Below are 16,330 nucleotides of genomic sequence, written 5' to 3'. Positions count from 1 at the left end.
GTGCTTCAACAAAAAATGTCTTGTGATTTAAAATACACTTAATTTATTGGGTCCAATACTTTATTAGAAGAAAAAAGAGGTGACAGAAAAGTCACTGAAGTCTTTAGAGTCGTTTTTAAATGCTGCAGTTTCGTCTTCGTCTCAAACATTGAAAACTGAATTACATTTTTGTTCAGTAACAGTCACAGTTTTCTTATAGGTTTTTTGCTTATATCTCGAAAACAGTTACTCCTATCAATTTTTATCTTTCTGTCAAAATTAAAGCTGATAAAATTTCCTACAAAATAGTTATTTGCATTTTTCTTGTAGGACCAACCATAAGCGAGTTATAGAGTTGGATATAAATAATATTTAACAAAAATTTGCTTTAAAATAAAATGTTTGAAAAACTGAAATTAAACTAATTTAATTGTGTCTAACACTTTAGTAGAGGATAAAGAAGGAGACATAAAAGTCACTAAAGGTTTCAAAGTTGTCTTTAATCGTCATATTAATAACAATAACATTAATAATAATAATACTAATTGTACTAAATTTGCTTATATGCAAACGCTTAATTAAGGTAACAGTGTTTTGGTTTCTTGCTCATATCTCGAAAACAGTTACTCCTACCAATTTTTATTTTTTTACTAAAATTCAAGCTGATAAAATTTCCTACAAAATAGTTATTTGCATTTTTTATGTAGGACTAACCATAAGCGAGATATAAGATTGAAAATAATTAATATTTAAAAAAGAAGTGCTTTAACAGAAAATGTCTTGTGATTTAAAATACACTTAATTTATTAGGTCCAATACTTTATTAAAAAAAAGGGGGTGACATATAAGTCACTGAAGTCTTCAGAGTCGATTTTAAATGCTGCATTTTCGTCTTCGTCTCAAACATTGAAAACTGAATTACATTTTTGTTTTGAAACGGTAACAGTTTTTACTTTGGTTTTTTGCTTATATCTCGAAAACAGTTACTCCTATCAATTTTTATCTTTCTTTCAAAATTAAAGCTGATAACATTTCCTACAAAATAGTTATTTACATTTTTCTTGTAGGACCAACCATAAGCGAGTTATAAAGTTGGATATAAATAATATTTAACAAAAACTTGCTTAAAAATAAAATGTTTGAAATACTGAAATTAAACTAAATTAATTGTGTCTAACACTTTAGTAGAGAAAAAAGAAAAAGACATAAAAGTCACCAAAGTCTTCAGAATTGTTTTTAGTCGTCATATTAATAACAATAACATTAATAATAATAATACTCATAGTACTAAATCTGCTTATATGCAAGCGCTTTATTAAGGTAACAGTTTTTTGGTTTCTTGCTTATATCTCGAAAACAGTTACTCCTATGAATTTTTGTCTTTTTTTCAAAATTAAAGCTGATAAAATTTCCTACAAAATAGTTATTTGCATTTTTCTTGTAGGACCAACCATAAACGAGTTATAGAGTTGGATATAAATAATATTTAACAAAAATTTGCTTTAAAATAAAATGTTTGAAAAACTGAAATTAAACTAATTTAATTGTGTCTAACACTTTAGTAGAAGAAAAAGGAAAAGACATAAAAGTCACTAAAGGTTTCAGAGTTGTCTTTAGTTGTCATATTAATAACAATAACATTAATAATAATAATACTAATAGTACTAAATTTGCTTATATGCAAACGCTTAATTAAGGTAACAGTGTTTTGGTTTCTTGCTTATATCTCGAAAACAGTACTCCTATCAATTTTTATCTTTTTACTAAAATTCAAGCTGATAAAATTTCCTACAAAATAGTTATTTGCATTTTTCATGTAGGACTAACCATAAGCGAGATATATGATTGAAAATAATTAATATTTAAAAAAAAAGTGCTTTAACAGAAAATGTCTTGTGATTTAAAATACACTTAATTTATTGGGTCCAATACTTTATTAGAAGAAAAAGGAAGTGACATAAAAGTCACTGAAGTCTTCAGAGTCGTTTTTAAATGCTGCAGTTTCGTCTTCGTCTCAAACATTGAAAACTGAATTACATTTTTGTTCAGTAACAGTCACAGTTTTCTTATTGGTTTTTTGCTTATATCTCGAAAACAGTTACTCCTATCAATTTTTATCTTTCTGTCAAAATTAAAGCTGATAAAATTTCCTACAAAATAGTTATTTGCATTTTTCTTGTAGGACCAACCATAAGCGAGTTATAGAGTTGGATATAAATAATATTTAACAAAAATTTGCTTTAAAATAAAATGTTTGAAAAACTGAAATTAAACTAATTTAATTGTGTCTAACACTTTAGTAGAGGAAAAAGAAGGAGACATAAAAGTCACTAAAGGTTTCAAAGTTGTCTTTAATCGTCATATTAATAACAATAACATTAATAATAATAATACTAATTGTACTAAATTTGCTTATATGCAAACGCTTAATTAAGGTAACAGTGTTTTGGTTTCTTGCTCATATCTCGAAAACAGTTACTCCTATCAATTTTTATTTTTTTACTAAAATTCAAGCTGATAAAATTTCCTACAAAATAGTTATTTGCATTTTTTATGTAGGACTAACCATAAGCGAGATATAAGATTGAAAATAATTAATATTTAAAAAAGAAGTGCTTTAACAGAAAATGTCTTGTGATTTAAAATACACTTAATTTATTAGGTCCAATACTTTATTAAAAAAAAAGGGGGTGACATATAAGTCACTGAAGTCTTCAGAGTCGATTTTAAATGCTGCATTTTCGTCTTCGTCTCAAACATTGAAAACTGAATTACATTTTTGTTCTGAAACGGTAACAGTTTTTACTTTGGTTTTTTGCTTATATCTCGAAAACAGTTACTCCTATCAATTTTTATCTTTCTTTCAAAATTAAAGCTGATAAAATTTCCTACAAAATAGTTATTTGCATTTTTCTTGTAGGACCAACCATAAGCGAGTTATAGAGTTGGATCTAAATAATATTTAACAAAAACTTGCTTAAAAATAAAATGTTTGAAATACTGAAATTAAACTAAATTAATTGTGTCTAACACTTTAGTAGAGAAAAAAGAAAAGGACATAAAAGTCACCAAAGTCTTCAGAATCGTTTTTAGTCGTCATATTAATAACAATAACATTAATAATAATAATACTAATAGTACTAAATCTGCTTATATGCAAGCGCTTTATTAAGGTAACAGTTTTTTGGTTTCTTGCTTATATCTCGAAAACAGTTACTCCTATGAATTTTTGTCTTTCTTTCAAAATTAAAGCTGATAAAATATTCTACAGAATAGTTATTTGCATTTTTCTTGTAGGACCAACCATAAGCGAGTTATAGAGTTGGATATAAATAATATTTAACAAAAATTTGCTTTAAAATAAAATGTTTGAAAAACTGAAATTAAACTAATTTAATTGTGTCTAACACTTTAGTAGAGGAAAAAGGAAAAGACATAAAAGTCACTAAAGGTTTCGGAGTTGTCTTTAGTTGTCATATTAATAACAATAACATTAATAATAATAATACTAATAGTACTAAATTTGCTTATATGCAAACGCTCAATTAAGGTAACAGTGTTTTGGTTTCTTGCTTATATCTCGAAAACAGTTACTCCTATCAATTTTTATCTTTTTACTAAAATTCAAGCTGATAAAATTTCCTACAAAATAGTTAATTGCATTTTTAATGTAGGACTAACCATAAGCGAGATATAAGTTTGAAAATAATTAAAATTTTAAAAAAAGTGCTTCAACAGAAAATGTCTTGTGATTTAAAATACACTTAATTTATTGGGTCCAATACTTTATTAGAAGAAAAAAGAGGTGACAGAAAGGTCACTGAAGTCTTTAGAGTCGTTTGTAAATGCTGCATTTTCGTCTTCGTCTCAAACATTGAAAACTGAATTACATTTTTGTTCAGTAACTGTTACAGTTTTTTTATTGGTTTTTTGCTTATATCTCGAAAACAGTTACTCCTATCAATTTTTATCTTTCTTTTAAAATTAAAGCTGATAAAGCTTCCTACAAAATAGTTATTTGCATTTTTCTTGTAGGACCAACCATAAGCGAGTTATAGAGTTGGATATAAATAATATTTAACAAAAATTTGCTTTAAATAAAATGTTTGAAAAACCGAAATTAAACTAAATTAATTGAGTCTAACACTTTAGTAGAGAAAAAAGAAAAAGACATAAAAGTCACCAAAGTCTTCAGAATCGTTTTTAGTCGTCATATTAATAACAATAACAATAATAATAATAATACTAATAGTACTAAATCTGCTAATATGCAAGCGCTTTATTAAGGTAACAGTTTTTTGGTTTCTTGCTTATATCTCGAAAACAGTTACTCCTATCAATTTTTATCTTTTTTCAAAATTAAAGCTGATAAAATTTCCTACAAAATAGTTATTTGCATTTTTCTTGTAGGACCAACCATAAGCGAGTTATAGAGTTGGATATAAATAATATTTAACAAAAATTTGCTTTAAAATAAAATGTTTGAAAAATTGAAATTAAACTAATTTAATTGTGTCTAACACTTTAGTAGAGGAAAAAGAAGAAGACATAAAAGTCACTAAAGGTTTCAAGGTTGTCTTTAATCGTCATATTAATAACAATAACATTAATAATAATAATACTAATAGTACTAAATTTGCTTATATGCAAACGCTTAATTAAGGTAACAGTGTTTTGGTTTCTTGCTCATATCTAGAAAACAGTTACTCCTATCAATTTTTATCTTTTTACTAAAATTCAAGCTGATAAAATTTCCTACAAAATAGTTATTTGCATTTTTAATGTAGGACTAACCATAAGCGAGATATAAGTTTGAAAATAATTAATATTTAAAAAAAAGTGCTTTAACAGAAAATGTCTTGTGATTTAAAATACACTTAATTTATTAGGTCCAATACTTTATTTGAAGAAAAAGGGGGTGACATATAAGTCACTGAAGTCTTCAGAGTCGATTGTAAATGCTGCATTTTCGTCTTCGTCTCAAACATTGAAAACTGAATTACATTTTTGTTCTGAAACGGTAACAGTTTTCACTTTGGTTTTTTGCTTATATCTCGAAAACAATTACTCCTATCAGTTTTTATTTTTTTTTTTAAATAAAGCTGATAAAATTTCCTACAAAATAGTTATTTGCATTTTTCTTGTAGGACCAACCATAAGCGAGTTATAAAGTTGGATATAAATAATATTTAACAAAAACTTGCTTAAAAATTAAATGTTTGAAATACTGAAATTAAACTAAATTAATTGTGTCTAACACTTTAGTAGAGAAAAAAGAAAAAGACATAAAAGTCACCAAAGTCTTCAGAATCGTTTTTAGTCGTCATATTAATAACAATAACATTAATAATAATAATACTAATAGTACTAAATTTGCTTACATGCAAACGCTTAATTCAGGTAACAATTTTTTGGTTTCTTGCTTATATCTCGAAAACAGTTACTCCTATCAATTTTTATCTTTTTACTAAAATTAAAGCTGATAAAATTTCCTACAAAATAGTTAATTGCATTTTTAATGTAGGACTAACCATAAGCGAGATATAAGTTTGAAAATAATTAAAATTTAAAAAAAAGTGCTTCAACAAAAAATGTCTTGTGATTTAAAATACACTTAATTTATTGGGTCCAATACTTTATTAGAAGAAAAAAGAGGTGACAGAAAAGTCACTGAAGTCTTTAGAGTCGTTTTTAAATGCTGCAGTTTCGTCTTCGTCTCAAACATTGAAAACTGAATTACATTTTTGTTCAGTAACAGTCACAGTTTTCTTATAGGTTTTTTGCTTATATCTCGAAAACAGTTACTCCTATCAATTTTTATCTTTCTGTCAAAATTAAAGCTGATAAAATTTCCTACAAAATAGTTATTTGCATTTTTCTTGTAGGACCAACCATAAGCGAGTTATAGAGTTGGATATAAATAATATTTAACAAAAATTTGCTTTAAAATAAAATGTTTGAAAAACTGAAATTAAACTAATTTAATTGTGTCTAACACTTTAGTAGAGGATAAAGAAGGAGACATAAAAGTCACTAAAGGTTTCAAAGTTGTCTTTAATCGTCATATTAATAACAATAACATTAATAATAATAATACTAATTGTACTAAATTTGCTTATATGCAAACGCTTAATTAAGGTAACAGTGTTTTGGTTTCTTGCTCATATCTCGAAAACAGTTACTCCTACCAATTTTTATTTTTTTACTAAAATTCAAGCTGATAAAATTTCCTACAAAATAGTTATTTGCATTTTTTATGTAGGACTAACCATAAGCGAGATATAAGATTGAAAATAATTAATATTTAAAAAAGAAGTGCTTTAACAGAAAATGTCTTGTGATTTAAAATACACTTAATTTATTAGGTCCAATACTTTATTAAAAAAAAGGGGGGTGACATATAAGTCACTGAAGTCTTCAGAGTCGATTTTAAATGCTGCATTTTCGTCTTCGTCTCAAACATTGAAAACTGAATTACATTTTTGTTTTGAAACGGTAACAGTTTTTACTTTGGTTTTTTGCTTATATCTCGAAAACAGTTACTCCTATCAATTTTTATCTTTCTTTCAAAATTAAAGCTGATAACATTTCCTACAAAATAGTTATTTACATTTTTCTTGTAGGACCAACCATAAGCGAGTTATAAAGTTGGATATAAATAATATTTAACAAAAACTTGCTTAAAAATAAAATGTTTGAAATACTGAAATTAAACTAAATTAATTGTGTCTAACACTTTAGTAGAGAAAAAAGAAAAAGACATAAAAGTCACCAAAGTCTTCAGAATTGTTTTTAGTCGTCATATTAATAACAATAACATTAATAATAATAATACTCATAGTACTAAATCTGCTTATATGCAAGCGCTTTATTAAGGTAACAGTTTTTTGGTTTCTTGCTTATATCTCGAAAACAGTTACTCCTATGAATTTTTGTCTTTTTTTCAAAATTAAAGCTGATAAAATTTCCTACAAAATAGTTATTTGCATTTTTCTTGTAGGACCAACCATAAACGAGTTATAGAGTTGGATATAAATAATATTTAACAAAAATTTGCTTTAAAATAAAATGTTTGAAAAACTGAAATTAAACTAATTTAATTGTGTCTAACACTTTAGTAGAAGAAAAAGGAAAAGACATAAAAGTCACTAAAGGTTTCAGAGTTGTCTTTAGTTGTCATATTAATAACAATAACATTAATAATAATAATACTAATAGTACTAAATTTGCTTATATGCAAACGCTTAATTAAGGTAACAGTGTTTTGGTTTCTTGCTTATATCTCGAAAACAGTACTCCTATCAATTTTTATCTTTTTACTAAAATTCAAGCTGATAAAATTTCCTACAAAATAGTTATTTGCATTTTTCATGTAGGACTAACCATAAGCGAGATATATGATTGAAAATAATTAATATTTAAAAAAAAAGTGCTTTAACAGAAAATGTCTTGTGATTTAAAATACACTTAATTTATTGGGTCCAATACTTTATTAGAAGAAAAAGGAAGTGACATAAAAGTCACTGAAGTCTTCAGAGTCGTTTTTAAATGCTGCAGTTTCGTCTTCGTCTCAAACATTGAAAACTGAATTACATTTTTGTTCAGTAACAGTCACAGTTTTCTTATTGGTTTTTTGCTTATATCTCGAAAACAGTTACTCCTATCAATTTTTATCTTTCTGTCAAAATTAAAGCTGATAAAATTTCCTACAAAATAGTTATTTGCATTTTTCTTGTAGGACCAACCATAAGCGAGTTATAGAGTTGGATATAAATAATATTTAACAAAAATTTGCTTTAAAATAAAATGTTTGAAAAACTGAAATTAAACTAATTTAATTGTGTCTAACACTTTAGTAGAGGAAAAAGAAGGAGACATAAAAGTCACTAAAGGTTTCAAAGTTGTCTTTAATCGTCATATTAATAACAATAACATTAATAATAATAATACTAATTGTACTAAATTTGCTTATATGCAAACGCTTAATTAAGGTAACAGTGTTTTGGTTTCTTGCTCATATCTCGAAAACAGTTACTCCTATCAATTTTTATTTTTTTACTAAAATTCAAGCTGATAAAATTTCCTACAAAATAGTTATTTGCATTTTTTATGTAGGACTAACCATAAGCGAGATATAAGATTGAAAATAATTAATATTTAAAAAAGAAGTGCTTTAACAGAAAATGTCTTGTGATTTAAAATACACTTAATTTATTAGGTCCAATACTTTATTAAAAAAAAAGGGGGTGACATATAAGTCACTGAAGTCTTCAGAGTCGATTTTAAATGCTGCATTTTCGTCTTCGTCTCAAACATTGAAAACTGAATTACATTTTTGTTCTGAAACGGTAACAGTTTTTACTTTGGTTTTTTGCTTATATCTCGAAAACAGTTACTCCTATCAATTTTTATCTTTCTTTCAAAATTAAAGCTGATAAAATTTCCTACAAAATAGTTATTTGCATTTTTCTTGTAGGACCAACCATAAGCGAGTTATAGAGTTGGATCTAAATAATATTTAACAAAAACTTGCTTAAAAATAAAATGTTTGAAATACTGAAATTAAACTAAATTAATTGTGTCTAACACTTTAGTAGAGAAAAAAGAAAAGGACATAAAAGTCACCAAAGTCTTCAGAATCGTTTTTAGTCGTCATATTAATAACAATAACATTAATAATAATAATACTAATAGTACTAAATCTGCTTATATGCAAGCGCTTTATTAAGGTAACAGTTTTTTGGTTTCTTGCTTATATCTCGAAAACAGTTACTCCTATGAATTTTTGTCTTTCTTTCAAAATTAAAGCTGATAAAATATTCTACAGAATAGTTATTTGCATTTTTCTTGTAGGACCAACCATAAGCGAGTTATAGAGTTGGATATAAATAATATTTAACAAAAATTTGCTTTAAAATAAAATGTTTGAAGAAAGATAAAAATTGATAGGAGTAACTGTTTTCGAGATATAAGCAAAAAACCAAAGTAAAAACTGTTACCGTTTCAGAACAAAAATGTAATTTAGTTTTCAATGTTTGAGACGAAGACGAAAATGCAGCATTTAAAATCGACTCTGAAGACTTCAGTGACTTATATGTCACCCCCTTTTTTTTCTAATAAAGTATTGGACCTAATAAATTAAGTGTGTTTTAAATCACAAGACATTTTCTGTTAAAGCACTTCTTTTTTAAATATTAATTATTTTCAATCTTATATCTCGCTTATGGTTAGTCCTACATAAAAAATGCAAATAACTATTTTGTAGGAAATTTTATCAGCTTGAATTTTAGTAAAAAAATAAAAATTGATAGGAGTAACTGTTTTCGAGATATGAGCAAGAAACCAAAACACTGTTACCTTAATTAAGCGTTTGCATATAAGCAAATTTAGTTCTATTAGTATTATTATTATTAATGTTATTGTTATTAATATGACGATTAAAGACAACTTTGAAACCTTTAGTGACTTTTATGTCGTCTTCTTTTTCCTCTACTAAAGTGTTAGACACAATTAAATTAGTTTAATTTCAGTTTTTCAAACATTTTATTTTAAAGCAAATTTTTGTTAAATATTATTTATATCCAACTCTATAACTCGCTTATGGTTGGTCCTACAAGAAAAATGCAAATAACTATTTTGTAGGAAATTTTATCAGCTTTAATTTTGAAAGAAAGATAAAAATTGATAGGAGTAACTGTTTTCGAGATATAAGCAAAAAACCAATAAGAAAACTGTGACTGTTACTGAACAAAAATGTAATTCGGTTTTCAATGTTTGAGACGAAGACGAAACTGCAGCATTTAAAAACGACTCTGAAGACTTCAGTGACTTTTATGTCACTTTCTTTTTCTTCTAATAAAGTATTGGACCCAATAAATTAAGTGTATTTTAAATCACAAGACATTTTCTGTTAAAGCACTTTTTTTTAAATATTAATTATTTTCAATCATATATCTCGCTTATGGTTAGTCCTACATGAAAAATGCAAATAACTATTTTATAGGAAATTTTATCAGCTTGAATTTTAGTAAAAAGATAAAAATTGATAGGAGTAACTGTTTTCGAGATATAAGCAAGAAACCAAAACACTGTTACCTTAATTAAGCGTTTGCATATAAGCAAATTTAGTACTATTAGTATTATTATTATTAATGTTATTGTTATTAATATGACAACTAAAGACAACTTTGAAACCTTTAGTGACTTTTATGTCTTTTCCTTTTTCCTCTACTAAAGTGTTAGACACAATTAAATTAGTTTAATTTCAGTTTTTCAAACATTTTATTTTAAAGCAAATTTTTGTTAAAAATTATTTATATCCAACTCTATAACTCGCTTATGGTTGGTCCTACAAGAAAAATGCAAATAACTATTTTGTAGGAAATTTTATCAGCTTTAATTTTGAAAAAAAGACAAAAATTCATAGGAGTAACTGTTTTCGAGATATAAGCAAGAAACCAAAAAACTGTTACCTTAATAAAGCGCTTGCATATAAGCAGATTTAGTACTATTAGTATTATTATTATTAATGTTATTTTTATTAATATGACGACTAAAAACGATTCTGAAGACTTTGGTGACTTTTATGTCTTTTTCTTTTTTCTCTATTAAAGTGTTAGACACAATTAATTTAGTTTAATTTCAGTATTTCAAACATTTTATTTTTAAGCAAGTTTTTGTTAAATATTATTTATATCCAACTTTATAACTCGCTTATGGTTGGTCCCACAAGAAAAATGCAAATAACTATTTTGTAGGAAATGTTATCAGCTTTAATTTTGAAAGAAAGATAAAAATTAATAGGAGTAACTGTTTTCGAGATATGAGCAAGAAACCAAAACACTGTTACCTTAATTAAGCGTTTGCATATAAGCAAATTTAGTACTATTAGTATTATTATTATTAATGTTATTGTTATTAATATGACGATTGAAGACAACTTTGAAACCTTTAGTGACTTTTATGTCTTCTTCTTTTTCCTCTACTAAAGTGTTAGACACAATTAAATTAGTTTAATTTCAGTTTTTCAAACATTTTATTTTAAAGCAAATTTTTGTTAAATATTATTTATATCCAACTCTATAACTCGCTTATGGTTGGTCCTACAAGAAAAATGCAAATATTTATTTTGTAGGAAATTTTATCAGCTTTAATTTTGACAGAAAGATAAAAATTGATAGGAGTAACTGTTTTCGAGATATAAGCAAAAAACCAATAAGAAAACTGTGACTGTTACTGAACAAAAATGTAATTCGGTTTTCAATGTTTGAGACGAAGACGAAACTGCAGCATTTAAAAACGACTCTGAAGACTTCAGTGACTTTTATGTCACTTCCTTTTTCTTCTAATAAAGTATTGGACCCAATAAATTAAGTGTATTTTAAATCACAAGACATTTTCTGTTAAAGCACTTTTTTTTTAAATATTAATTATTTTCAATCATATATCTCGCTTATGGTTAGTCCTACATGAAAAATGCAAATAACTATTTTGTAGGAAATTTTATCAGCTTGAATTTTAGTAAAAAGATAAAAATTGATAGGAGTAACTGTTTTCGAGATATAAGCAAGAAACCAAAACACTGTTACCTTAATTAAGCGTTTGCATATAAGCAAATTTAGAACTATTAGTATTATTATTATTAATGTTATTGTTATTAATATGACAACTAAAGACAACTCTGCAACCTTTAGTGACTTTTATGTCTTTTCGTTTTTTCTCTACTAAAGTGTTAGACACGGTAAAATTAGTTTAATTTCAGTTTTTCAAACATTTTATTTTAAAGCAAATTTTTGTTAAATATTATTTATATACAACTCTATAACTCGCTTAGGGTTGGTCCTACAAGAAAAATGCAAATAACTATTTTGTAGAATATTTTATCAGCTTTAATTTTGAAAGAAAGACAAAAATTTATAGGAGTAACTGTTTTCGAGATATAAGCAAGAAACCAAAAAACTGTTACCTTAATAAAGCGCTTGCATATAAGCAGATTTAGTACTATTAGTATTATTATTATTAATGTTATTGTTATTAATATGACGACTAAAAACGATTCTGAAGACTTTGGTGACTTTTATGTCTTTTTCTTTTTTCTCTACTAAAGTGTTAGACACAATTAATTTAGTTTAATTTCAGTATTTCAAACATTTTATTTTTAAGCAAGTTTTTGTTAAATATTATTTATATCCAACTTTATAACTCGCTTATGGTTGGTCCTACAAGAAAAATGCAAATAACTATTTTGTAGGAAATGTTATCAGCTTTAATTTTGAAAAAAAGATAAAAATTGATAGGAGTAACTGTTTTCGAGACATAAGCAAAAAACCAAAGTAAAAACTGTTACCGTTTCAGAACAAAAATGTAATTCAGTTTTCAATGTTTGAGACGAAGACGAAAATGCAGCATTTAAAATCGACTCTGAAGACTTCAGTGACTTATATGTCACCCCCTTTTTTTTTAATAAAGTATTGGACCTAATAAATTAAGTGTATTTTAAATCACAAGACATTTTCTGTTAAAGCACTTCTTTTTTAAATATTAATTATTTTCAATCTTATATCTCGCTTATGGTTAGTCCTACATAAAAAATGCAAATAACTATTTTGTAGGAAATTTTATCAGCTTAAATTTTAGTAAAAAAATAAAAATTGATAGGAGTAACTGTTTTCGAGATATGAGCAAGAAACCAAAACACTGTTACCTTAATTAAGCGTTTGCATATAAGCAAATTTAGTACTATTAGTATTATTATTATTAATGTTATTGTTATTAATATGACGATTAAAGACAACTTTGAAACCTTTAGTGACTTTTATGTCTTCTTCTTTTTCCTCTACTAAAGTGTTAGACACAATTAAATTAGTTTAATTTCAGTTTTTCAAACATTTTATTTTAAAGCAAATTTTTGTTAAATATTATTTATATCCAACTCTATAACTCGCTTATGGTTGGTCCTACAAGAAAAATGCAAATAACTATTTTGTAGGAAATTTTATCAGCTTTAATTTTGACAAAAAGATAAAAATTGATAGGAGTAACTGTTTTCGAGATATAAGCAAAAAACCAATAAGAAAACTGCGACTGTTACTGAACAAAAATGAAATTCTGTTTTCAATGTTTGAGACGAAGACGAAAATGCAGCATTTACAAACGACTCTAAAGACTTCAGTGACCTTTCTGTCACCTCTTTTTTCTTCTAATAAAGTATTGGACCCAATAAATTAAGTGTATTTTAAATCACAAGACATTTTTTGTTGAAGCACTTTTTTTTAAATTTTAATTATTTTCAAACTTATATCTCGCTTATGGTTAGTCCTACATTAAAAATGCAATTAACTATTTTGTAGGAAATTTTATCAGCTTTAATTTTAGTAAAAAGATAAAAATTGATAGGAGTAACTGTTTTCGAGATATAAGCAAGAAACCAAAACACTGTTACCTTAATTAAGCGTTTGCATCTAAGCAAATTTAGTACTATTAGTATTATTATTATTAATGTTATTGTTATTAATATGACAACTAAAGACAACTCTGAAACCTTTAGTGACTTTTATGTCTTTTCCTTTTTTCTCTACTAAAGTGTTAGACACAGTTAAATTAGTTTAATTTCAGTTTTTCAAACATTTTATTTTAAAGCAAATTTTTGTTAAATATTATTTATATCCAACTCTATAACTCGCTTATGGTTGGTCCTACAAGAAAAATGCAAATAACTATTTTGTAGAATATTTTATCAGCTTTAATTTTGAAAGAAAGACAAAAATTCATAGGAGTAACTGTTTTCGAGATATAAGCAAGAAACCAAAAAACTGTTACCTTAATAAAGCGCTTGCATATAAGCAGATTTAGTACTATTAGTATTATTATTATTAATGTTATTGTTATTAATATGACGACTAAAAACGATTCTGAAGACTTTGGTGACTTTTATGTCTTTTTCTTTTTTCTCTACTAAAGTGTTAGACACAATTAATTTAGTTTAATTTCAGTATTTCAAACATTTTATTTTTAAGCAAGTTTTTGTTAAATATTATTTATATCCAACTTTATAACTCGCTTATGGTTGGTCCTACAAGAAAAATGTAAATAACTATTTTGTAGGAAATGTTATCAGCTTTAATTTTGAAAGAAAGATAAAAATTGATAGGAGTAACTGTTTTCGAGATATAAGCAAAAAACCAAAGTAAAAACTGTTACCGTTTCAGAACAAAAATGTAATTCAGTTTTCAATGTTTGAGACGAAGACGAAAATGCAGCATTTAAAATCGACTCTGAAGACTTCAGTGACTTATATGTCACCCCCTTTTTTTTTTAATAAAGAATTGGACCTAATAAATTAAGTGTATTTTAAATCACAAGACATTTTCTGTTAAAGCACTTCTTTTTTAAATATTAATTATTTTCAATCTTATATCTCGCTTATGGTTAGTCCTACATAAAAAATGCAAATAACTATTTTGTAGGAAATTTTATCAGCTTGAATTTTAGTAAAAAGATAAAAATTGATAGGAGTAACTGTTTTCGAGATATGAGCAAGAAACCAAAACACTGTTACCTTAATTAAGCGTTTGCATATAAGCAAATTTAGTACTATTAGTATTATTATTATTAATGTTATTGTTATTAATATGACGATTAAAGACAACTTTGAAACCTTTAGTGACTTTTATGTCTTCTTCTTTTTCCTCTACTAACGTGTTAGACACAATTAAATTAGTTTAATTTCAGTTTTTCAAACATTTTATTTTAAAGCAAATTTTTGTTAAATATTATTTATATCCAACTCTATAACTCGCTTATGGTTGGTCCTACAAGAAAAATGCAAATAACTATTTTGTAGGAAATTTTATCAGCTTTAATTTTGACAGAAAGATAAAAATTGATAGGAGTAACTGTTTTCGAGATATAAGCAAAAAACCAATAAGAAAACTGTGACTGTTACTGAACAAAAATGTAATTCAGTTTTCAATGTTTGAGACGAAGACGAAACTGCAGCATTTAAAAACGACTCTGAAGACTTCAGTGACTTTTATGTCACTTCCTTTTTTTTCTAATAAAGTATTAGACCCAATAAATTAAGTGTATTTTAAATCACAAGACATTTTCTGTTAAAGCACTTTTTTTTTATATATTAATTATTTTCAATCATATATCTCGCTTATGGTTAGTCCTACATGAAAAATGCAAATAACTATTTTGTAGGAAATTTTATCAGCTTGAATTTTAGTAAAAAGATAAAAATTGATAGGAGTAACTGTTTTCGAGATATAAGCAAGAAACCAAAACACTGTTACCTTAATTAAGCGTTTGCATATAAGCAAATTTAGTACTATTAGTATTATTATTATTAATGTTATTGTTATTAATATGACAAATAAAGACAACTCTGAAACCTTTAGTGACTTTTGTCTTTTTCTTTTTCCTCTACTAAAGTGTTAGACTCAATTAATTTAGTTTAATTTCGGTTTTTCAAACATTTTATTTTAAAGCAATTTTTTGTTAAATATTATTTATATCCAACTCTATAACTCGCTTATGGTTGGTCCTACAAAAAAATGCAAATAACTATTTTGTAGGAAATTTTATTAGCTTTAATTTTGAAAAAAAGATAAAAATTGATAGGAGTAACTGTTTTCGAGATATAAGCAAGAAACCAAAAAAATTTTACGTTAATTAAGCGTTTGCATATAAGCAAATTTAGTACTATTAGTATTATTATTATTAATGTTATTGTTATTAATATGACAACTAAAGACGACTCTGAAACATTTAGTGACTTTTATGTCTTCTCCTTTTTCCTCTACTAAAGTTTTAGACACAATTAATTTAGTTTAATTCCGGTTTTTCAAGCATTTTATTTTAAAGCAAATTTTTGTTAAATATTATTTATATCCAACTCTATAACTCGTTTATGCTTGGTCCTACAAGAAAAATGTAATTAACTATTTTGTTGGAAATTTTATCAGCTTTAATTTTGAAAGAAAGATAAAATTTGATAGGAGTAACTGTTTTCGAGATATAAGCAAAAAACCAATAAGAAAACTGTAACTGTTACTGAACAAAAATGTAATTCAGTTATCAATGTTTGAGACGAAGTCAAAAATGCAGCATTTAAAAACGACTCTGAAGACTTCAGTGACTTTTATGTCACCTCCTTTTTCTTCTAATAAAGTATTGGACCCAACAAATTAAGTGTATTTTAAATCACAAGACATTTTCTGTTAAAACACTTTTTTTTAATTAATAATTATTTTCAAACTTATATCTCGCTTATGGTTAGTTCTACATGAAAAATGCAAATAACTATTTTGTAGGAAATTTTATCACCTTTAATTTTGGTGAAAAAGTA

This window comes from Tribolium castaneum, chromosome 10 (genome assembly GCF_031307605.1).
Source record: "Tribolium castaneum strain GA2 chromosome 10, icTriCast1.1, whole genome shotgun sequence".
Classification (NCBI taxonomy): domain Eukaryota; kingdom Metazoa; phylum Arthropoda; class Insecta; order Coleoptera; family Tenebrionidae; genus Tribolium; species Tribolium castaneum.
The sequence above is the reverse complement of the archived record's forward strand: the minus strand, read 5'-3'. Positions refer to the sequence as shown.